This window comes from Chelonia mydas, chromosome 23, assembly GCF_015237465.2.
Source record: "Chelonia mydas isolate rCheMyd1 chromosome 23, rCheMyd1.pri.v2, whole genome shotgun sequence".
NCBI classification, from domain to species: Eukaryota; Metazoa; Chordata; order Testudines; family Cheloniidae; genus Chelonia; species Chelonia mydas.
The window spans coordinates 14,335,244-14,359,749 of record NC_051263.2 but is presented as its reverse complement, the minus strand read 5'-3'; the positions used below and the strand labels follow the sequence as shown (position 1 = coordinate 14,359,749).

The following is a 24,506-nucleotide window of genomic DNA, read 5'->3' as shown; positions in this document are numbered from 1 at the left end:
ACAGGAAATAGGCAGGTGGCAAGAGGAGACAGGGGAAGGGACTGGCCCCAGGGCCCAGAACTGGTCAGTGACAGAACTGAGGAAAGAAATCAGTTGTCCTGACCCCCAACTCAGTGTGTTTGGGATCTAGACCAAGCCCTTGAGTCCCCTCCCAGCTCTTGCTATCCCATGCTGTCTCTGTGCTTCTCTGGCTGAGAGGTCCAGGATCTCCCACGTTCCCGAAGCCCATCATTCAGACACAAGGTGCTCAACGCTGAAGGACTTTCTCTTCCAGGTGCGGATGATTGATGGCCAGGACAGGCAGAACGAACAGACTTCCGTGCACCCCACTCCACAGGAAACATGCAAAGGAGGGCACATCCTGGCAGCCCCACCACAGATGTGTCTGACAACGACTCCAGCGGGTTGGTCCTGGTTGTGCCTGTGGACGTGGCACACGCCAGCAGGAGCTGGGAAGGGGCGTATGACTCCCAGCAACAGGCCAGCCCTGGGCTGACATTACCTGATCAGCAGTGAGCACAGAGCTGGGGATTTTTGCTCTCCTTTATCCCACCGAGCTCCCACTTCGGTGAACCCAAGTCTGCCCGTGTTCAGAACATGCAGCTTCCCTGCCGCTGCCTCGGTCTCCCCAACACGGCCTTCTGGCTTGGGGGGGTGTTTGGCCTCCCGGAGCAGAACACCCCCATCAATAGGGGTCTGTCTCTGCCCCATGACCCCACTCAGAAGCTCCATGCCCCTGGCTAGGCCAGTTTCACATGCAGACACCCTTGCTCCACAGGGGATGGGCCAGCAGCTGAGCCTCCTTCCAGAGCCATGGCCTGTGCGTGCCAACTGGATGGCTCTCCCCACGCTAGCCTTGCTGAGATGCCAAGCGCCCCTGGCAGGGCGGCGTCTGGATTGCCCCCTGGCAGGCCGCTCAGACACGGTCAAACTCCCTTCCAACACAAAACACATCCTGGGTGTCAGGGGGCTTGGCCCAGGCCTGGCCCAGGCCGTGACAGAGAGAAAGAGTTCACCCCCTTCCTCTCCGTTCTCCATGCCTGGGCCCATCTCTCCTGCTGGCCTCACTGCCTAGGACCGCTGGGGTTTTTTTGGAATTACTCAGCAAAGCCACCACACAGCCCCAGGGAGAGCGCCCCGGTCCCTTAGCCTGGCAGTGAGTGGCAGACGAGCGCCCCCTCTTGACCACTCCGAACAGAGCCCAGGCCCGGGTTCTCTCTTGGGGTCCCTGGGCACACTCTCAGGGTGCAGACCCTCTGCCTAGCACCTCCGTTGACAGCTTAGAGACATGGCGCCCTGCCCAGCCCCCGCAACCAGGGGTGACCCCTCAGACTCTCCTGTAGCTTAAACACCCCCCTGGCAGAGCTCCACCAAAAGGTGGGAGCCCCAGGAGGGCCCCCCTTCATCAGCCCCCCTGGGAGGTGCATCACAGACACACAGACATTGTGCACAGAAGTCTGACACATCTACACACACCCCTCCCTACCCAACCCCTGCCTCAGTTTCCTCCCTGCTCTGGACTGGAGACATCTGGAGCCACCCAGGGGCCTTCTGCTGCCATTCATGGCTTGTGATCTGAACCGTGGGGCCAGGCCTGGGGGTGGGGGAGGCCCCGTCACTGTAAGCAGAAAATTCTCACCTAAACCCCTTGCTAGAAACCAAACACCTGAGAAAACCAGGAAGTCTTTTCTTCTGGAAAGGGGGGGATGGTGAATAACCTGGGCTGGGAGAAGGGGGGGTGCGACAGGGAGAGTAGGAGGAGGATCTGTCTGTTGACAGGGGATGTCTGACCACAGTGATCGATTACTCGGGCGGCTGGGCCAAGCACCCACCACACAACTGGTGCTGCCGTGATGTTTACAGGCAGAAGCACGGGTCCCTCTACATGAGCTGAGAGTCACGCCTCCCAGTTAGGGCTGCCCAATGCCAGGTGTCTGGTTTTCAACTGGTACACCTGGTCGAACAGGGACCCTGGTGGCTCGGTTAAAAGTCCGGTTGGGTGGTGCAAGGAGGCTCCTCACCCGGCTCCTTGCAGTTCCCAGAAGCAGCCGACATGTCCCTGCAGGGTGCGGCCTCAAGGTACAGGGGCAGCCATGGAGGCTCTGCACGCTGCCCCTGCCCCAAGCGCTGGCTCCACAGCTCCCATTGACCAGGAACCACAACCAATGGGATCTGTGGGGGCAGCGCCTGCGTATAGCGGCAGCATGTGGAACCCCATTGCCGTGCCACTGCCTGGGAGCTGGAGGGAGATGTTGCAACTTCCTGGGAGCTTCCTGAGATCAGCACCACCCAGAGCCTGCTTCCCGAACCCCCTCCCGCACCCCAACCCCCTACCCCAGCCTGGAGCCACCTCCCACACTCTAAACTCCTCATTAATGCCCCCAACCCAGAGCCCAAATCCCCAGGCGAGAGCCTGCCCCCCTCCCACACCCCAACCCACTGCCCCCACCCCAGACCCCACTCCCCAAACCCCCTCCCACACTCCAACCCCCTACCCCAGCCTGGTGAAAATGAACGAGTGAGCAAGGGTGGAGGAGAGCGAGTGAGGGGGGTGGAATGAGTGGGGGCAGGAGCTTGAAGAAGGGGCGGGGCAGGGGGTGGGTCAAGGGTGTTCAGTTCTCTGCTCTTAGAAAGTTGGCAACCCTAAAGTTGCTGTGCGGACATACTTCCCTGTCACATCAGTCACGTGTGGGCACTGGCTCTGGGCACACACTGGTGGGGTGTCATTTCTGTGGTTGCCTTCAGATTTGCGCTGGTTGTTAGCTCCCTTAGAAGCCTCACAAATGTTACAGATCCAGCTTAGAGAGGGGCAAACTGAGGCACCCAGACAGGAGGGGACCTGCCAAAGACAGGGGCAGAGCTAAGGCTAGAACCCAGGTTGTCCTGGCACCCAGACCCAGGCATCACCCCCAGGATCATTCTTCCCACCCTCCACGGTGGAAAGGCCGGTGTCTGATCAGTGCCCTGAGCAAGTTTCAAAAGCAAAACGTAACCAGAGGCTGGAATGTGTCTGGATGAGGTGCAGCGACACCAGAGCGAGGGTTGTGTGCAACACGTTTGTGTTTGGGCAGTGGCAAGGATACTAATCTCTTGTGTTGCTGAGTGAGTTCTAATAAAACAAAACCTGGGTTGTGATTTTTTTCCCGTGACGGACTCTGTGTGTGTGTGTGACATTTGCAGATATCATAGTTCACAGACGAGGTCTATGGTCTCCAAGAATACCATTTTTAAGTACTCACATGTGGGTTTTTGAAAATACTTAAAGTGATCACGGTGAATTTTGTGCCTCAGTTTGAAGCTGCCAAATTTCAATTTGATGACAAAAATGGGGTGTGTGAAAAATGGCTAAACATTTCCAAGACCAGGTCTCTAAGATCACAGAAGCCACTCTGATCTGCTACGGCCCCATCTTGTCTTTCAGAATGACCAATCCAAGTTAGAGTCTCAGATTTCTAACCACTAAGCCACACTCCTCTCCCAGAACCAGGGGTGGAAAGAATCCAGGATTCCTGGGTTGCTAACTTGCTACTGCTGACAAGTGGACTGCTTGGGTAACCCACTGAGACAGCATTGCCCATGTCCTTCTTTGGTGGCTCCTTGAGGAAGGGGCCACTAATTGCTCCTGGAGCTCAGAGAACAAGCTGGGGATCTGAGGGATTGAAAGCTGGCTGCTGATCTATGCAGGGTGTCATAAATATAAAGGGAAGGGTAACCACCTTTCTGTATACAAGCTATAAAATCCCCTCCTGGCCAGAGGCAAAACCGTTTCACCTGTAAAGGGTTAAGAAGCTAAGATAACCTCGCTGGCACCTGACCAATGAGGAGACAAGATACTTTCAAATCTGGAGGGGGTGGGGAACGGTCTGCCTGTCTGTGTGATGCTTTTTGCTGGGAACAGATCAGGAATGCAGCCTCAGAACTTCTGTTAGTTAGTAAGTAAAGTAATCTAGCTAGAAAATGTGTTCGATTTTCTTTTGTTTAATGGCTGGTAAAATAAGCTGTGCTGGATGGAATGTATATTCCTGCTTTTGTGTCTTTTGTAACTTCAGGTTTTGCTAGAGGGATTCTCTATGTTTTGAATCTGATTACCCTGTAGGGTATTTACCATCCTGATTTTACAGAAGTGATTCTTTTACCTTTTCTTTAATTAAAATTCTTCTTTTAAGAACCTGATTGATTTTTCATTGTTCTGAAGATCCAAGGGTTTGGGGCTGTACCAATTGGAGAGGATTCTTATCAAGCCTTCCCCAGAAAAGAGGGTGTAGGGCTTGGGGGGATATTTTTGGGGGAAGACGTCTCCAAGCGTTCTCTTTCCCTGTTCTTTGTTTAAAATGCTTGGTGGTGGCAGCATACGATTCAAGGACAAGGCAAAGTTTGTACCTTGGGAAGTTTTTAACTTAAGCTGGTAAGAATAATCTTAGGGGGTCTTTCATGCAGGTCCCCACATCTGTACCCTAGAGTTCAGAGTGGGGAAGGAACCTTGACACGGAAGCTGAGTGTCTCTTTCCTTCTGGGTTTGTGCCAGCGCCTAGCACGATGGGGCCTGGTCCAGGACTGGGGTCCGAGGCACTACCATGCTCTGGTTTCATGTGATTTGTGCAGTGAAAAGCCCCCTTGAAAACAGGTTTGTGCTTCACAACTTGGTCGCCTGGGTCAGTTACGGTGTGAATCCCTGACCCACACACATCAGATGTTTGTCGCATGCTTTGCCTGTGGAAGCCCCAGGGTGGGTCTTGCGGTCGGCCTCCTGCCCCACACACAGACCCGGGAGGAGTCTGTGACAAGGCTCAGCCTGCGAGCCTGGTCGTTGTTGATCCAGTCCCTAGCATTGGCTGCTGTGGCAGCCAGCCCATGGGCAGGTGTCCCTCGTCAGCCTGCCTCCACGGTGGTGAGGTTTGGTTCACACGGGAGGGCAGGGGAGAGCCCGGGCAGATCGGCTGGTGCCGCACAGGCCCAGCTGCTCCTGGCCACAGCCAATTTCCCTGAGCGCTTTGGGAGGTGAGTGAAGATTGTGCACTACGTGCCCCGAAACTGCCCCGCTAACGCAGCCCTGAGCAGTGACCCCTCTGCTTATATCTCCGTTACAGTAAGCCCCATCCCTCAGCCACACATTGCATGCCCTGGCACCATCCTTGTGCCCAGACCCAGGAGAGGTCCCTGTCTGGTTCTGACTTCCCTGCAGCTTCGGTGGCGCTGGGACGGATAGTTCTTGGGTGTCTGTCGGGGAAGGCCATGAAAGGAGAGTTATGGCAGCATTGTGGGCAATGGGAAGCTGGGAAGGACGCACAAGTCTTTCCCTGTCACTTCCTGATTGTGGGATTGAACGATCCTTGCAATTTTCCATAAATAGAATCTCTTTCTGATTGCTACAATCCCATCCCTGTCATTGTCCAGATTTTAAAGCTTTACTGGGTTTCTCTTGTGTTTGATTGGAGCTGCCTTCCTGGAACAGAAACCTGTTTCTTCTCCTCTGAATTGTCTATGAAGCATGGGCTTTAGCAACAGGCACCTGACCCGCCCAGAGCCTACAGGGCAGATGTGCCCCGACCCCTCTCATCCCCCTCTGAGCTTCCCTCCCGTCAGATCCAGCCAGTGGGGGGGCCGGCAGGAAACGTGCAAACTGGGGTCTGCCCCACTGTGTTTTTTCATGTGTCTACCTCACACTCACCAGCAGATGGCAGAAGATGGCCAGGGTAATCCATGGCGAACTGGGTGTCTGGCAAAGGCTGCCCTGCTTCTCTCCCAAGGGAGTGAGCTCTGTGCCAGGGGTCTTGGGCTCAGGGGGAGCCCAGGCAAAAGTGGGGGCCAGGCCTGGCCCGATGAAGGAGGCACTGCCAGGGAGACTGGGAGGCCTCCCACGCTGTGTAAAGTCCAGACACACGGACAGAGAGGAGGGAGACAGACACATGGACAGAGACAAGAGACCGCAGGATGCTCCGACAGTTTATTGGTGTTAATCATTCAGGGTGGGGGGAAGCCACAAAATTACAGGCCTCTGAGAGAAGAAATGTCCCACCCCCTCCACCCCCTACATCCCCTAATCCCCCAAATCTTCTGACTATGCCCCGTTCCACCCTCCTCCAACTGTGCCCGCTGCCCCGTCACCCTCCCAACCCTCTGATGGAGCCTCCTAACCCTCCACCACCTTTTTCCCCCAACGGCGCCTCATGGCCAACCATCCCCCCAACCCTCCAGGAGCGCCGTCCCCTACGGCGCCTGCCGCCACGCCGTCCCCTCCGGCACCTGCCGCCACGCTGGTTCCTGCGGCGCCTTCTCTCACGCCATTTCCTACAGCGCCTCCTGCACCACCCCACCCAACGCTTCAAACGGCGACTCCAGCGCACCACCCACTTAAAGCGCCTGCAGCTCCCCCGTCCGCAACATTTCCGAAGGAGCGCACTGTCCGACAATCCCCCCCAGTGTTACGATGTCGCCCTCTGCCACGCTGTCCCACCAGCCTTCCAGTGGGGCCTCCTGCCCCACCATCTCCCCAGCCCTCTGAAGATGCCCCCTGCTCTCCCCTCCCACCTCTGCTCTCCCCTCTGCCCCACTGCTCTCTCTCCTGCCCCCTGCCAGGTGGGTTGCAGCGGCTGCCTCATGGCTCGCATCTAATCCAGGCAGGCGTTGGTGTCGGTGTTGGGGTCGTTCCCTCTGCAGTCCCTGCAGCCATTGGTGTCACAGCGCAGCAGCGGGGCACGTCGGGCAGCTGGTGCCAGGCCTCCAGCAGGCTTTTGGAGACCCAGGTCTCGGTCCTGCGGTAGATCTGCCGGAAGACAAAGGCCTTGGTAGTTGTGGTCAAGGGGCGGAAGGTGTCGCTCACCAGCCACAGGATGTTGTCGGGCCTCTTCCCCAGCAGGCACGTCCCCGCACAGGGCGACTGCGTGATGGTGAAGAAGATCAGGCAGCTTCTCTCGTTGTAGATCTGGGCCAGGAGCTTCTGCACTGGGCTGTTCTGGTCACCCTGCTGCTTCATCCGGGGAGCCACAATGTGCCCTTCATCTGGGTCGTGCAGGTCGCCCTCTTGGTTAATGGCCTCCTGCATGTCCCACAGCTTGTTCCTGGGCAGCACCTGTTCCAGACCAGATGTGTTCTCGCACTGGCTTTCTCCAGGCTGACGGCGAAGGCGTATTCAACAGCCAGCCCACCCCTAAGCAAAGGCAAAGCGAAGGGCAGTGAGGGCATGTGGGGCTCTGAACAGCTCTGCCCCCAGCCCTGAGCAGCAAACTTGGGCTGTGGTCGCACATGGTGCTGTCACTGGCCGCTTCTAGGCTCTTAGGGCTCCAGCCTGGGTCGAGGGATGTTTGCTCCCTGGGAGAATGAAATAAACTTGGAGGGTGGTTTTAAGAAGAAACTGCCACAGGTGCCCCCCGGGGATCATCAGCACGGTATGAGATTTGGTCCGTCAGCTCCCCAGGGCCGAGCGTTACCGCTTGAGCTCCAGGAGCAAACCGGAGCTTTTATGCGGAGCCACCGCAAGAGGGGGACGGGAGCCAGGAAACTTTGTTTGACAGCGTTCAGCGGTCTGGCAAGAAACCATTTATCAGCAGCTGTCATTGTTCAATCGATACTTCTATTGTTTTGCCCTTATAGTCCCCCACTTCTCTATGTTTATCTATATGGTCTCTGTCTGCTTCTTGGGTGGTTTCTGTCTGGTGCATAACTAATTTTGCAAGATTTAAATCATCTAAGCTGGGGGGTTTATTGGGTAAAGAATTGTTTTGTAATGGGCTAGGGTGGTGAAAAACACAATTTTGTAGTATTTTAGTTTACCATTGGATAAGGTACAGCTAAGCAGGACTCAAGTTTCACTATATAAACTGGGGTCCAAAAGGAAGGAAGTTCTTTGGACGCTAACTCCAAGCACAGCCCAAGATCAGAGCCGCTAGCCCTCAGCACCCTGCCAGCCCTCAATGCAGCAGCTGGAGCCCCAGATGACCTGAGACTGCCTGGCCACCAGGAAAAGTTCCTCTTCCTTATTGGGAGTGGTGAGCATCGTCTGCTTCCCCTGTGTGTTCTGTTTTGGTAATTGTTTACAATAGAAGTTAAGGATATGACTGGGCAAGGCTCTTTCACTGGTAAAAGGCCCCGCAAACCTGCAGAAAATTACTCCCTGAGCCCTAGGAACTGGGAAAGCGCAGGGTGCCTAAATTAACTGGGTTATACCTTGAGCCCACAGAAGAGTAAAGGTGGGTGGAGTGTGCAGATAACAAATGAGTAACAAGGGCTGTGACTGTGCGCTAGAAGCAGACTTGGGAGCAGAGCTCCGGGTTCCCAGCCCAGTGCACCTTCGCCTTAGCTACCATCTACTGGGAGGGAATCTTGCTCTGGGTGGATACAGCATAGGCTTGGGGAGCACAGGTTTCACCTGTGGGACAGGGTTAGCCCTGCAGACCTTCATCCTCTAAGCTGAGAGCCCCCCCACCCCTTCTGCAGCCCCCAGCCTCCGGAGCAGGGGGTGGGAATGAAGCCAAGTTCATGGGGGCTTGTCCTATTAGAGGGCCTGAGCGCTATCATGAATATTCATGCTAATTGCTCAGCCTCCCATGTCCAAATCTACCCTCACCCTGATAATACTGGGGGGCACTTATCCTACAGGCCAGTTCTTTAAAGAATCTTGGGTGCAAGGTACCTGGTCCTCATTTATTCCAAGGGAGTGTACAGCAAGCACATGACTACTGCTGCTCAAAATTTTTTCCGACAGAGCAGTTTTCCTTAGGGAAAGGCTGATTCAACAAAATCTAAATGTTCCAAGCAAATACATCGATTTTGTGTAGTTTTCGGATGAAAAATTATTAGAAGAATCTGTTTAGATTGAAACATTTGGTTATGACTTTTTTTAAAAAAACTTTCATTACGTTATATTGCTGTTTATAATATACAGGTGAAAACATCTGGACTTTCATGTATATATTATATTATATTATATTATATTATATTATATTATATTATATTATAAAGAAGGAAAGTCAAGTTGCTGAAGCTGAAATGGAAATATTTTGATCTTTCTAAAGAAATATTCAGATATGGTCTAACTGAAATCTGTTATTAATTTTTCCAAAACAAAATTTGGACATTCCCATTCCGTGGAAGTTTTCAAGAGTTAGTATTAATTTGTACTGAAAAGAAAATAGAAATTTCAGAATTTCCGAGGGAATTGGAGTTCCAGATTTCAACCAGTTTTTCATAATAGTAATGAGACCTACCTCCCTCCCCCCCCCCCGCACCCCTAGAATTACCCCTCTCCCCAGCTCAAGGCTCCATCTACACCTGCACCCCAGAATCACCCCTCCCAGCTCCAAGCCCCCAGCTCCCCCTGCCCTCCTAGCTCTGAGCCCTAGCTCCCCCTGCATCCCAGAATCACCCCTCTCAGCTCTGCCATGCACTGAGCCACCTATGCCATAGAACATCACAGAGGGCAAACGTTGAAGCATCATCCCCCCTTTTTCCTTCATTTACCACCCAGGGAGGGCAGAGGGGTACAGACAGATGGGAAATGCCCCACTGGGGCCTCACTCACTTATCTCCATGATCCACAATCTCTCCAAGCACGACGGGGTTGATGCTCCCGACAGGTCTCTGGCTCCGAAGCAGAGGAGAAGGGGCAGCAGCAGGAGTCCAGCCTGAGCATCCGCCCCGACACCTGCACAGGACCCCACAGTGTCAGCACCCCCGAGCCTGGGCAAAGACCCAGACGCCTGCCAACCCACATCGCCTAACCCCTGATGTGCCACAGACAGGAGAGGGGGCAGGGGATAACCCCCTGGAGACTGATGGGATGTGGTGTGAATGGCAAACAGGTCTTCCGTGGGGCTCTATGGGCCAGGAGGGGAAAAGGGGGATTCACCTCTATGGGCAGGAGGTGGGGGGATGCCTCCCCAATGTTTCCATGGGCAGGAGGAGGTGGGAGGGCCTCACGAGGGTTGTCATGGGATGGGAGGTGAGGGTTAGAGGGGATTCACCAGGGTTTCGTGGGACAGGAGGTGGAGGGGACGTCTCACCAGGGTTTCTGTGGGGCAGGAGGAGGTGGAAGGGCCTCATGAGGGTTGTCATGCGGCAGGAGGTGAGGGTAGGGGGATTCACCAGGATTTTCCATGGGACAGGAGGTGGGGGGGATGTCTCACAAGCATTTCCATGGGGCAGAAGGTAAGGTGCAGGGGGGATACACCAAGGTTTCCATGGGGCAGAGGGAGATGGGGGGACTCACAAGGGTTGCCATGGGGCAGGAGATGAGGGGCAGTGGGGACTCACCAGGGTTTCCATGGTGCCAGAGCAGGAGGTGCCGTCACCCACTGATTGATGTTCACAACCAGACCCCCAATGATGGGCTCTCATCTCCCAGCCCCTCTTCTTATAGGTCCAATCTCCCCCACCCCTCCCATGCAGCAGAGGGGTGGTGCCCACTCCTGCTGTCCCCGTGACCAGCCCAGGGCCAGGGGAGGTGGGTCTTAGCTACTTCATTCAATATTGCCTTGAAAGGAAACTCCATGGGCTGAGCCAGGAGGGGTGGGGCAGATGGGGAATGAGATGGGAAGTTGCAAGCAGCAGGGCAGACGTGGTGGGGGATGGGAGGTGGCAAGGGCACTAGGCAGATGGGGGTGAGGGATAGGCATGGTGATGGCCAGGGCAGACAGCAGTGGGGGATGGGACGGTGGCGAAGGCAGGCAGACTCCTGGGCAGTAGCGTTAGCCCTGTCTGGGTGGGGTTGGTTTTGTGTCATGTTGGGGGTGATGGGATGAAGTTTCCCAATTCTCTGCCTCAGGAGCAAGGCCAATAAAGCTTCAGAGCATCCCGGGGCCTCACATCTCTGTCCCTGTGTCTGGTTCTGTGGCCCTCTGTGCTCCAAAGCAGTACCCTGGCACCCCCATATTTACATGGTGATATCATTATGCTATGTTTTGTACCCAGCATGCCTTGTTAGCCATCATTCGAAAAGCCTTGCCCTGTTGAACATTAATATCCTGTTGGAGTGCATGCGCTATCACTGTATTGTACAGGAAGTGAAGTAGTTTTGGTCTGTGTGTGTCACTGAAAGATGTTGTGAAGTTGGGAACACCCACAACCAGCCTTTCAGGTACAACGATGGAGAAGCGGACAGGACTGATGGCACGTTAAGGGGGATCCAGACTCCCAAGGACCATCCCAGGATCTGTGTACAATGAAGGCTTCTCAGACGGGAGCGCATCGACAATGGACACGGCTTGTCTCATGTCACAGAAGATCTTTCCAGCAAGCTGGAAGAACCTATAAAAGAGGGGAAGTGGCTTTCTGGCCTCTTGGCCCCACAACTCAACACCTAGAAGCACGTCTGGAGAACAAAGACTGTGAACAGGAGAGGTGGTCTCAGGCTGCAAAGAAGAATCCCAGCCTGGTATTAAGGAACTCTACCATCTATCGGGGGAGACACTGCCTGCTTCAAATCCGGTTTAGTTTATAGAACTCAGACTGCAAATTTGTTTTATTTCTCAGGTGACTAACTTTGATCTCTATGCTCACTACTTACAATCACTTAATATCTGTCTTTCTGGAGTGAATAAATCTGTTTTATATTTTACCTAAGACAGTGTGTTTTCCTTGAAGTGTTTGGGAAATCTGCTCAGTGTACAAAAGCATGTCTTCTCCACACTGAGGGAGGAATGGGACTGAATTATAAAAGTACACAGGGTGATATAGTCTTAGGGCCCAAGGCTGTGGAGCTGGGGAATTGGCTGGATCCTCTCTGTTGTTGGTTCATGAGTGGCTGGGAGAAGAATTCATATAACTCAGCTGGGGTGTCCCTGCCTCTGGATGGCTGTGTAAGTGCAGGATAGGGAGGGCTTTGCAGCTTGTCACAGCATCACAGTGTGAGAGGGAGCACAGGTTGGTGGCACACAGGGCTTAGTGGTACCCTAGTTCCAGGTTGCACCCCAGGAAAACCCATCACAGGCTCCAGTGTCTCTGTCCATGTGTCCGGCTCTCTTTCACCCTGTCGGGCCAGCGACAGATGGATGGGGATGGAGTAGGAGGCTGAACATGGCCATCTGTCACTCAGCGAGATTGGATCGTGGTGTCTGTGCCAGCAGCATTGTGCAATGAAATGGGACCTTGGACAGTTCCCAATGGGTGCCAATCAGCCCTGACATCAATGGAGCTGCTTCAGCGGGAATCCTCTCTCCAAGGTCACCCTGGGTGGGGAGAGGTTCTAGTGGGAACCTAGACCAGCCAGAGTTTCTCAGTCACTAGGATCCAGGACTGATGGTAGGTCTGGGACAGGGAAATGTAACCGAGAGCCCCACGCCAGCAGCATCTCCACCCCCTACAGCCTCTGGGAATTTAGGATGAAGGTCTGATTTGCATTGGTCCCCTCCGAAGGGTCTCTGTTGGGTACCTGAAGTCTGCTTTCCAGGTGAGGGGAAACTGAGGCAGGCCTTAAGGGGGTGCACGGGATGGCCTGTGCTAAGACCAAGCAGCTTCTGTCCAGCGCCTGGGGGCTTGGCAGTGATCAACGGGCACAATACTGTTGTAACGCAGGGTTAATGCAGGGCAGGTGTAGGTGCTGGGAGGGGTAAGAGCATAGGTAGGACCAGCCTGGGTCATAGCTGGGCCTGGGCTCCCAGACATCCCCATCCTTCGGGGTTCCCGGTGCTGCCCAGCCAGCGAAAGCTCCGTACAATGGGACTGAAGGCAGAGCCGGGGGGGGATAGAGAGTGTTTGGGGTCACGCAGCACCCGGGCTTGGGAAGGACCCACTGAGTGTCTGACACACCTGGGGAGATCGCCGGTCTGCCTGCTCCTTATGCGCCCAAGTGGTGCCCCCCCCAGCACAATGGGGCTGGGTGAGTTGTGCTCTTTGGCGGCTATGCTGGTTCCTGTGGGGCACTCACCCTGAAAGCGGTCCCTAGCCCAGCCTGGCTGAGTGGGACTCTCCCTCCCACGCACCGAGCTTCCAACGGCCCAGCTCCAGCTTCCCCTGCTCGTGCGACCGCGGCTTGAGAAATAAACGGCCCTTGCAACTGTGATGGTGGCGCAAGAGGCAGGGGCCAGCAGCCTTCAGGAGCAGCCTCTGGCGACTCGCCTGCAACAGGCTGAGAGCCTCCTCCCAAGCCCCTCACCCTTCCCTCTGGGGGTAAAGGGACCTTCCTGCCCCTGGAACCAGCCGTGAGCCCCAGGAGAATGTGGCCAGGATCCAGGTTAGGAGGGGGGAGCAGGGCGCACCGGGAGTCTCCAGCGGGCAGGAGGGAGGTAGACCAGCACAGCGAGGGTGTCTATGGGGTGGGGTGGGGTGCTCCTGGCCTGGACACCCCTCCCCAGGGAGGGAGCCATGACCCATGAGAGTCCTTTCCCCCGACTGGTCAGAGCAGTCCACAGCTGCTGGCCAGGGGTCCAGGGTGCTGGAGTCCCTGTGGAGCCAGGTGGACCAGTGGGGAGAATCGGGACTGGGGCAGCTCCCCAGATGGATGGGCGATGCCCTGTTGCTGTTGGTCCATGTTGCTCTCTCTCTGGCTGTGCCCAAGGCCTGGGCTGGATACAGGGGTGCAGGAGTCCAGCTGGACGGTCCCAGGCCTGTCACAGAATATCAGGCTTGGAAGGGACCTCAGGAGGTCATCTAGTCCAACCCCCTGCTCAAAGCGGACCAATCCCCAATTTTTGCCCCAGATCCCTAAATGGCCCCCTCAAGGATTGAACTCAAACCCTGGGTTTAGCAGGCCAATGCTCAAACCACTGAGCTATCCCTCCCTCTCCCTGTCCTGGCAGTGACCCATGCTGAGGACAGGACGCTGGCTGGGCTCCCCATCAGCCCCCTGCCCTCCAGGAGCTCCAGTGCAGTCCCTGCCAGAGACGGCCTCTGGGGACAGGCTGGATGTGTGGCTGAGGGGAGGCTGTTTGGGGTCAGGGCTTAGGAGGGAGGCGTGTCCCATCTGTGTCCAACCAGCACTCCCACACCCAGGGAGGCTGCATGTGAGAGCCAGGACCCCCACAGGGAACGAGGGGGCAGGGCAGGTCGTGTTCACTCGTGGCTGGGCTAGGGTCTGTCCCTGTGGGGCGCTCACCCCTGGAAAAGGAGTGCATGGCCCAGCCTGGCTGGGTGACACCCACCCCAACTCCCCACACCTGGCCAGGCACAGGGCGTCCTGGCTGACCGAGTTCCCCCTGCTGTTGCAAATGTGGCTTGGGAAACAAACGGCCCCTGTGTGGTGTTGACGGTGGCGCAAAGAAACTGTGCGGCCAGGAGCCCTCGCTCCTGAGCCTTACATACACCTACCCGTCACCTCCGCCCTGGCTGGGCTGTCCCCTCGCCCGGCACAACGCGGCTTGGGAAATAAACGGCCCTTGCTGGCCGTGGTGGTGGCACAAGGGCTGCAGCTCCCGGGGGAAAGCTGTCTGCAGCCTCATCTCCGGCAGGGAGCGGGCCTGGGCCTCCCTCCCGAGCCCCTCACCCTCTCTGTGGGCGAAGGGACCGCTCTGACTGTGGCTAGGGCTTGATCAACCTTTTGTTGGCCTGGCACCAAACCTGCTTGTGAGCCCTCATGGGGAACACGTGAAAAAGCCAAGAGATGCACAGCCTTGGACCCCACCCCAACTGCACTGCCTCTTCCGGGGACCCCCACCCTGACTGCACCCCTTGTCTCTGGGGACCTCCACTCTGACTGCACCCCCTGCCCTTGGACTTCTGCCTCAGGTGCACCTCCTTCCCCAGGACCCGCTCCCCAATTCCATCCCCTTGTCTGGACACCGCTCCCCACTCTGACTGTGCCCCCTGCCCAGAACCCTCACCCCCAACCTGCCCTCACCCTCAGGTGTCATCCACCGGGCTCAGGGAGGAGCTCCCTCAATCTGCATCCATAACCCTCTCCCCTGCCCAAGCGCTGCAGGGTCTGATCCCCTCCCTGTGCACAGTGGAGTGGGCAGTGGGTCTTGCGACAAAGATGGGGAGCAGCGGCTTGTGTGGCTGGAGCAGCTGCTGCTGGGGTGATGCCCATCAGCTGCCCCAGGTCCTGCCCAAGCAGCAGCTGGTGCCACTAGCCCATGGACGGAAGAAGCAGTGGCCAGTGGGACTGCTCCCGGGCCCCCGGAGCACAAGGCCCACAAGAGCAGCAGCCCCAGGGGCCCCCCAGGTAAGGTTTAGTCAGGAGTGTTGATCATAAAGGTCATAGATAGGTCACGGACCATGAATTTCTGTTAATTCCCCATGATCTGTGCAGGACTTTTACTCAAAGAACTGTGACAAAACGTCTGATGTTGGTGTGGTGGGTCCCACTTTTCTTGGTGAGGGGCTGAGACATCATTCCTTGTTCCTGCTTTTGGGGTTCCTAGGGCCCCGCTAGTGGCCCTGGAAGGTAATAGAGAAGGGAAACAGGGAAGGGATCTGGGTCTGAGCTCCAGCCCCTCTCAACCCCTGTAGGTTTCTAACCCTCTTGCCCCTGATTAGGGTTACCCTCAGTCCGTGACGCTGGGGGAGAGAGTCTCCCTGCACTGCTGGGACAGGGTCTCCCTTCCTCCAAATCTCTGGTCTTTCAAATCTTAGCAACACACCTCCAAAGTCCAGTCCTCTCTCCTTCCTCACTCCCCCTGTCTGCCTGAAGTAGAGGGGAAGGGGGGTGTAATTAGGTTCCTGACAGGGCCTTAATTTGCTATAGACACTTCAATTTGCCTACAGGGAACCACGCCTTAATTAGGCTGCTGTGTGACCTTAGGTTCCTGACTGGGTCTTACTTGGCTACAGCTGCTTCACTTAGCTGTAGTAGCCTTCCCTAGTCTACCGGGAACCACGCCTACATTAGACTATGTCTCCCCTCTAGTACTCTCCCACTGCCTCTGGCCCTGCTGTATCACATATCTCCCTCTCCCCACCCCCACCTCACCCCCACTCGACAACCTGGTTTGGGCTACTTGGGATGAGAGACAGTGTTGTCGTGACAGGTCGTCCGCGTTGCCTTCCGGCTCTATGCTGTAACCGGAAGCGGAAAGGTTGTAGAGATAGGAAGCATCTAGTCACTCGTGCTTTCCTCTCCTTGTTTGTGTGCATCCATTGGAGTGGGGTGTGGTTTGTCACAAGGGTGAACCACTGCCCCAGTAGATAGTACCATGGGGTCTCCATGGCCTCTGGCAACATCGTCTGCAGCAGGGAGCAGGCGAGGGCCTCCCTCCCGAGCCCCTCACCCTTCCTCTGGGGGTAAAGGGACCTCCCTGACACTGGCCCCAGCCATGGGCCCCCAGGAGAATGTGGCCAGGATCCAAGTTAGGAGGAAGGAGCAGGATGGAGTGGGTGTCCCGGTGGGCCGGAGGGAGGTAAAGCAGCACAGCAAGGGTGTCTATGGGCTGGGGTGCTCCTGGCCTGGACGCCCCTCCCCAGGAGGGAGCCGTGACCCAGGAGGGTCCTTTCCCCTGACAGGTCGGAGCAGGGCCACAGCCAGTGGCCAGGGCTTCACGGTGCTCATGTCCTTTGGGAGCCAGTGGCCAGTGGGGAGAATCGGGACTGGGGCGGCTCCCCGGAGGGATGGGGTGATGCCCTGTTGCTTCATGTTGCTCTCACTCTGGCTGCACCCACACAGCATGGGCTGGATGCAGGGGGTCCAGACCCGGGATGCAGGAGTCTGGCTGGACCATCCAAGCCCTGTCCTGTCTGTGGACTCTGCTCTGAGAGCAGGACACTGCCTGGGCTCCCCACCAGCCCCCCGCCTCCAGGAGTTCCCAGTGCCGTCCCTGCCAGCGATGGCCTCATGGGGACGGGCTGGACATGTGGTTGAGGGGAGGCCGTTTGGGGACAGGGCTTAGGAGGGAGGCACTGAGCCCCTCACAGTCGGGGGAGCCATCGGGCTGCCTGCCCTGTCTGTGCCCAGCTGGTGCCACCGCCACAGGGAGGCTGCATGTGGGAGCCAGACCCCCACAGGGAACGAGGGGGCAGGGCAGGTCGTGTCACTCATTGGCTGGGCTAGGGTCTGTCCCTGTGGGGCGCTCACCCTGGAAAAGGGGTGCATGGCCCAGCCTGGCTGGGTGACATCCCACCCCAACTCCCCACACCTGGCCAGGCACAGGGTCCCTGTTGACTTAGTTCCCCCTGCTATTGCAAATGTGGCTTGGGAAATAAACGGCCCCTTGTGGTGGTGATGGTGGCGCAAGAACTGTGCGGCCGGGAGCTCTCACTCCTGAGCTCTCACTCCGTCACCTCCGCCCTGGCTGGGCTTCCCGTGTGGGTACAACTGCACCTTGAGTAATAAACGGCCCTTGTGGCTGTGATGGTGGCACAAGGGCTGCAGAGCCGCCGGCCTCAGCCCTGAGAGCGCAGCCTCATCTCTGGCAGGGAGCGGGCCAGGGCCTCCCTCCCAAGCCCCTGTGGGTGAAGGGACCGCTCTGCCTGTGGCTAGGGCTGCATTAACCTTTTGTTGGCCTGGCACCAAACCTGTATGTGAGCCCCCATGGTGAACACGTGTCAAAGCCAAGAGATGGACACAGCCTTGGACCCCACCCTGACTGCACCCCCTGTCCCTGGGGACCTCTACCTTGACTGCACCCTGCCTTGGCCTTCTGCCTCAGGTGCACCTCCTTCCCCAGGACCCCCTACCCAAATCCATCCCTTGTCTGGACACCACTCCGCACTCTGACTGTGCCCCCTGCCCCAGAGCCCTCACCCCCAACCTGCCCTCACCCTCAGGTGTCATCCACCGGCTCATGGAGCAGCTCCCCCAATCTGCATCCATAACCCTCTCCCCTGCCTCAGCGCTGCAGGGTCTGATCCCCTCCCTGGGCACCAGTGGAGGGGCCGTGGGTCTTGCGACAAAGATGGGGAGCAGCAGCTTGTGTGGCTGGAGCAGGCACTGCTGGGCGATGCCCAGCAGCTGGCTTCAGGTCCTGCCCAAGCAGCAGCTGGTGCCACGAGCCCATGGATGGATGGAGCAGTGGCCAGTGGGGCTTCCCCCGGGCCTCCTGGAGGCAGCAGCAAACGAGGCCCACCAGAGCAGCAGCACACAGAGGCCCCCAGGCAAGGTTTAGTCAGGGGTATTGATAAGAAAGGCCATAGATAGGTCACGGATCATGAATTTCTGTTAATTCCCCTGTTCCTGACTTTTACTCGAAGCACTGTGACAAAACGTCTGATGTTGGTGCGGTGGGTCCCGCACATCGTTCCTTGTCCCTGCTGTTGGCGTGTCGAGGGCCCTGCTAGTGGCCCAGGAAGGTGATAGAGAAGGGAAACAGGGAAGGGATCTGAGCTCCAGTCCCTCTCACCCCTGTAGGTTTCTAATCCTCTTGCCCCTGATTAGGGTTCCCCTCGGTCCTTGACGCTGGGGGAGGGAGTCTCCCTGCACTGCTGGGACAGGGTCTCCCTTCCTCCAAATCTCTGGTCTTTCAAATCTCAGCAACACATCTCCAAACTCCAGCCCTCTCTCCTTCCTCACTCCCCCTGTCTGCCTGAAGCAGCGGGGAAGGGGGGTAAATAGGCTCCTGACAGGGCCTTAATTTGCTACAGACACTTCAATTCGTCTACAGGGAACCACGCCTTAATTAGGCTGCTGTGTGACCTTAGGTTCCTGACTGGGTCTTACTTGGCTACAGCTGCTTCACTTAGCCTGTAGTAGCCTTCCCTAGTCTACCGGGAACCACGCCTACATTAGACTATGTCTCCCCTCTAGTACTCTCCCACTGCCCTCTGGCCCTGCTGTATCACATATCTCCCTCTCCCCACCCCCACCTCACCCCCACTCGACAACACTGGGTTGGGCTACTTGGGATGAGAGACAGTGTTGTCGTGACAGGTCGTCCGCGTTGCCTTCCGGCTCTATGCTGTAACCGGAAGCGGAAAGGTTGTAGAGATAGGAAGCATCTAGTCACTCGTGCTTTCCTCTCCTTGTTTGTGTGCATCCATTGGAGTGGGGGGTGTGGTTTGTCACAAGGGTGAACCACTGCCCCAGTAGATAGTACCATAGCATCTCCATGGCCAATTTAACTGCTAGGCATGCCTTTTCTATTACAGCGTACTGTTGCTCCCTGGGCAGGAGCGTCCGGCTGAGGTAAAGGATCGGGTGCTCCTCATCCCCCACAATCTGTGAAAGGACAGCCCCAAATCCTACCTCTGAGGTTTCTGTTTGTAGAATGAATTCCTTTTTGAAATCTGGGGCTGTGAGTACTGGATGACTGCAAAGGGCCGTCCTTAGGTCTGTGAATGCTTATTCCACCACGTTGCTGCACTTAACTATCTCCGGGCCTCAAATTCTTATCAGGTCTGTCAGAGGCACTGCCCTTGTGGCGAAGTGAGGGAAGAACTGGTGATAGTACCCACACGATCCCTAAGAATGCTCTGTCTTGCTTCTTGTGGACGGTTCGAGGCCATTGATAGAATCATAGAATATCAGGATTGGAAGGGACCTCAGGAGGTCATCTAGTCCAACCCCCTGCTCAAAGCAGGACCAATCCCCAACTAAATCATCCCAGCCAGGGCTTTGTCAAGCCTGACCTTAAAAATATCTAAGGAAGGAGATTCCACCCCTCCCTAGGTAACGCCTCCACTCCATTCCTGTATTGCCTCCACTTTGTTCCATTTGGGTTTCACCAGGCCCCTTCCGACTACATACCTGAGGTATCTGGCCTCGTCTAGCCTATTGCACATTTGGAAGGGAGAGCGGTGAGGCCGGCCTGTCTAAGAGTGTCTAGTAACTTCCACTTTCCAGGGTGCATCTCCCAGTGAGGGCTATGGATTACCACAACGTCTAAATAGGTGGGGCATACTTGGCATGGATCAAAGTAATCTGTCCACCAGCCGTCGGAAAGTCGCGGGGGCCCCATGGAGACTGAAGCGGAGGACAGTATATTGGAAGAAGCCATCGGGTGTTGAGAAGGAGTTTTTTCCTTGGAGTCCTCAGCCAGGGATCTGCAAGTAGCTTTTTGTTAAGTCCAAGGTGGTCAAGTATCTGGCCTTGCCTAACCGATCCACCAGCTCATCGTATGTGGTATCGGGTAGACATCGAACCGGGATACTTCATACTTCTGAGGAACTGTCCCAAACTGAGGTGTCATTTGAGGAGGTTTTTGGAACAAATTGATAAAAACAGTAATAAGCCTCCAGGACCTGATGGTATTCACCCAACTCAAATGTGAAATTGCAGAACTACTAATTGTCATCTGTAACCTATCATTTAAATCAGCTTCTGCACCAGATGCCTGGAGGATAGCTAATGTGACACCAATTTTTAAAAAGGGCTCCAGAGGTGACCCTGGCAACTACAGGCCAGTAAGCCTCACTTTAGTACCAGGCAAATTGGTTGAAACTATCATAAAGAACAAATTGTCAGACGCATAGACGAACATAATTTTTTGGAAAATAGTCAACATGGTTTTTGGAAAGGGAAATCATGCCTCACCAATCTACTAGAATTCTTTGAGGGGGTCAACAAGCACGCAGACAAAGGAGATGCAGTGTATATAGTGTATTTAGATTTTCAGAAAGCCTTTGACAAAGACCCTCACCAAAGGCTCTTAAGCAAAATAAGCAGTCATGGGATAAGAGGGAAGGTTCTCTCATGGATTGGTAACTGGTTAAAAGATAGGAAACAAAGGGTAGGAATAAATGGTCAGTTTTCAGAACGGAGAGAGGTAAACAGTGGTGTCCCCCAGGGATCTGTATTGGGCCCAGTCCTATTTAACATATTCATAACGATCTGGAAAAAGGGGTAAACCATGAGGTGGCAAAATTGCAGATGATATAAAACTACTCAAGATAATTAAGACCCAGGCAGATTGTGAAGAGCTACAAAAAGATCTCTCAAAACTGGGTGACTGGGCAACAAAATGGCAGATGAAATTTAATGTTGATAAATGCAAAGTAATGCACATTGGAAAACATAATCCTAACTATACATGTACAAAGTGGGGTCTAAATTAGTTGTTACCATTCAAGAAAGAGATCTTGGAGTCACTGTGGAGAGTTCTCTGAAAACATCCACTCAATGTGCAGCAGCAGTCAAAAAAGCCAACAGAATGTTGGGAATCATCAAGAAAGGATAGATAATAGGACAGAAAATATCATATTGCCTCTCTATAAATCCATGGTACAGCCACACCTTGAATACTGTGTGCAGATGTGGTCGCCCCATCTCAAAAAAGATATTTTGGAATTGGAAAAGGTTCAGAAAAGGGCAACAAAAATGATGAGGGGTGTGGAACAGCTTCCGTATGAGGAGAGATTAATAAAACTAGGACTTTTCAGCTTGGAAAAGAGGCGACTAAGGGGGCATCTGATAGAGGTCTATAAAGTCATGAGTGGTATAGAGAAAATAAATCAGGAAGTGTTGTTTACTCCTTCTCATAATACAAGAACAAGTGGCCACCAAAGGAAATTAGCAGGTTTAAAACAAACACAAGAAAGTATTTTTTCACGCAACGCACTGTCAACCTCTGGACCCCCTTGCCAGAGGGTGTTGCGAAGGCCAGTACTATAACGGGGTTCATAAGGGAGCTAGATAGATTCATGGAAGATAGGTCCATCAGTGGCTATTAGCCAGGATGGGCAGGAATGGTGTCCCTAGCCTCTGTTTGCCAGAAGCTGAGATTGGGTGACAGGGCATGGATCACTTGATGATAATCTGTCTGTTCATTCCCTTTGGGGCACCTGCCATTGGCCACTGTCAGAGGACAGGATACTGGGCTTGATGGACCTTTGGTCTGACCCAGTATGGCCGTTCTTATGTTCTTAACTACCAGAAGTCAGTACAGAACCTCAGGGTGCCATCAGGCTTGGGGACCAAGACATAGGACTGGACCACTGGCTGTGCGATTCCTCAATCACCCGAGCTCCAGCACCTTCCTTACTTCTGCCCTAATTTCTTCTCTTTTTGCCTCTGATATTGTTAGGGTTTTATCATCAGCCTTGCTCTGGGACAGGTGACGATGTGATGTTGGATCAGCGTTGTACGGCCTGGCTGTGTGGAAAACATGTCTTGATTCCACTGAATCATCTCAGTGATCTCTGTTTGTTGTTCTAGGGCTAGTTCGGGGGATATCCTTACCAGCCCTTGTGGGCCATCTGCCTGGGGTGGGGCCGGCAAGATGGTCATAGACGTTTCCCTTTCACGCCAGGTTTCAGTAAGTTGACATGGTAGATCTGCTCTGGCCCTTCGACGGTCTGGCTGCTTCACCTTATAATTTACCTTCCAACAGCTTCCATGATCTCATAGGGTTTACGCCAGCTGGCCAGAAGTTTCCTTTCTGTTGTTGGTATCAGCAACAGCACTCGTTCTCCTCGTTGAAATTATTATTAGTTCTTTCATCTGGGCCATGTGTGCGATGACGTTCGTTCCTGGATTGTGTTGTCCCCACCATTCCTCCTTTGCAATGTCCTATATACCACATGGGTGGCGTCCATACAGTAACTCAAAGCGGGAGAATCCAGTAGATGCCTGGGGAACATCTCATATCACAAACATCAGGTATGGTAGAAGGGTATCCCAGTCTTTTCCATTTTGGGCCACCACCTTTCGGATCATGCTCTTGAGAGTGCAGTTAAATAGCTTGACCTGACCATCTGGTCATGCCAGCCACTTCTGGGAGCGGTACAGGACCAGGGCAGGCAGGGAGCCTGCCTTAGCTCCACTGCACCGTGGACTGGGATCCGCCTGATGTAAGCGCCCCACGTCCCCTCCCACACCCCAACCTCCTGAGCCAGCCCTCAGACCACTCCCAGAGCCTGCACCCCAAACCCTCTCCCACACTCCAACACACTGCCCTGCCTCTGAGTCCCCTCCTGCACCCAAACTCCCTCCCAGAGCCGGCATCCTCTCCTGCACCCCAACCCCCTGCCCCAGCCCAGTGAAAGTGAGTGAGAGTAGGGGAGAGCAAGCAACGGAGGGAGGGGGGATGGAGGGAGCTGGGTGGGGCTTCGGGAAGGGCTGGGGCAGGGAGCAGGGCAAGAGTGTTTGGGTTTGGGTGATTAGACAGTTGGCATCCCTACGTGTCACCTGCCCCATCCCCCTTCCACCCTCAGCCCCCATCCCCTTCCTGTCTCCCGTCCCATCCCACCCTTCCCTCTTCCCAACTTATTCCCCTTCCCCAAGAAAAGACTTTTCTGGTCTGTCTCAGGTGTTTGGTCTGTAACAAGGGTTTTAGGTGAGAATAAGCTGTTCACAGTGATGGGGCCTCCCAGACCTGACCCCACTGACCCCATTGTGGGGTGCTGGCTCCCGCCAGGCCTAGCCCGCTCTGGCGTGAGCGGCCCAGCCCCACTGACCCCATAGGAGCAGTGCTGGCCCTAGCAGGGCTGGTTTGGGGTGGATCTGTCCTTTATGTAAGGGGACTGTTGGCCCCTTACTAAACTCGGTGCGGTTTTTGGTTGGGTAGCTCCCAGTACCAAGCAGAAGGGTCTGTGGGAAACCAGGACACTGATTGTGACAATCCCAGGGACAATGGGAAGAGGCCAATGCTCCTGGGCAGCCTGATTGACAGGGCAGACAGGCTAACGAGGGAGGGAGGGGGGTCCCATCCTCCCTGTGAGCTGGTGGAGCCGCCTGGGCCAGAACAGGGCAGAGCTACGGAGAGAGCAGAGCCTGGGCTAGACTGAGCTGGGGGCAGGGCCGTGCCGGCCAGGGAGAACCAGAGTAGGCCAGGGAGCAGATCCGTGCTGGGAGGAGAGCTGCAGCACTGCTGGGGCTGGAGATGTCCAGAGCTGGGTGCAGGGCAGCTGGGGAGAGCACAGGGGACACGGAGCAGAGGGCCCAGTGCAGAGAGACTCCCCCAGCCAAGAGACCTTGCAGGCGGGACTAACACAGCATTATGCCAGAGAACTCTGCCTGTGTGCCAAATGTTGTAGATGAGACATGAGGTTCTGTATTAAAACAGTCTTGTTTATTGGTCAGTGTTGGAGGCTGGGAGTCGGGACTCTTGAGTTCTCTAACTAGCAGCGATACCTGATTCACTTTGCGCGAGATTGTAAGCAATTCACTTGACCACTGGGTGTTTCACTCTACCCAGGAGTACAATGTAGGGTGGAGTGGGACTCAGGGGGCCAGCTTCACATGGGAGGAAGGGGGGAAGGAGATGGGCTCGGGGGAGCCAGCGCATGCGGGTAAGGAGAGAGGTTTTTTTTGGGAGGGCAGCCCTGTGGAGAAGGGAGGGGGAAAGGAGAGTGGGCTGGGAGGCATCTCTGTGTGGGAGGGCGGGGGGAAGGGCAGGGCTTGGGGGGCCAGCTTCATAAGGGAGGGCAGGGGGAATATCCTCACCCCACCACAGAGGAGGAGCAGGTGGTAGGGCGGGATTTCCAGCCTGTGGGAGCCCCCCAATTGGTCAGGGCCCATTGCCTGAGGCCCCTTCAAACCACATGGTAATCGAGGAACATGTGTCTTGCCATGGTTTAAAATGTGCATCAATAAAGTACACATTGATTTTTTTCCAAGTCTTTTTTTTACACCTTTAGCCACTTGGGCCTTATTTCAGCCGGTACATTTGTAAGAGGAAAGTTAAAAAGTGATGACCATTGTTTATTGTGCTGCTTAGAAATGTAGCCTGCAAAGTAAAAAGGACCTTTTATCACATAACTTGTTTTGGTCT

The 24,506-nt window shown here is 55.2% G+C and overlaps 1 long non-coding RNA gene across 1 annotated transcript; it reads left to right on the top strand.

Annotated features, from left to right (window-relative positions):
• Positions 1–1,245: 1,245 nt before the first annotated feature.
• Positions 1,246–22,880, top strand: LOC122463624. Its single transcript, XR_006287168.1, has 4 exons — positions 1,246–1,455; positions 6,196–6,202; positions 12,524–12,529; positions 22,869–22,880. It is a non-coding gene; the product is annotated as an uncharacterized LOC122463624 (long non-coding RNA).
• The last annotated feature ends 1,626 nt before the right edge of the window (positions 22,881–24,506 follow it).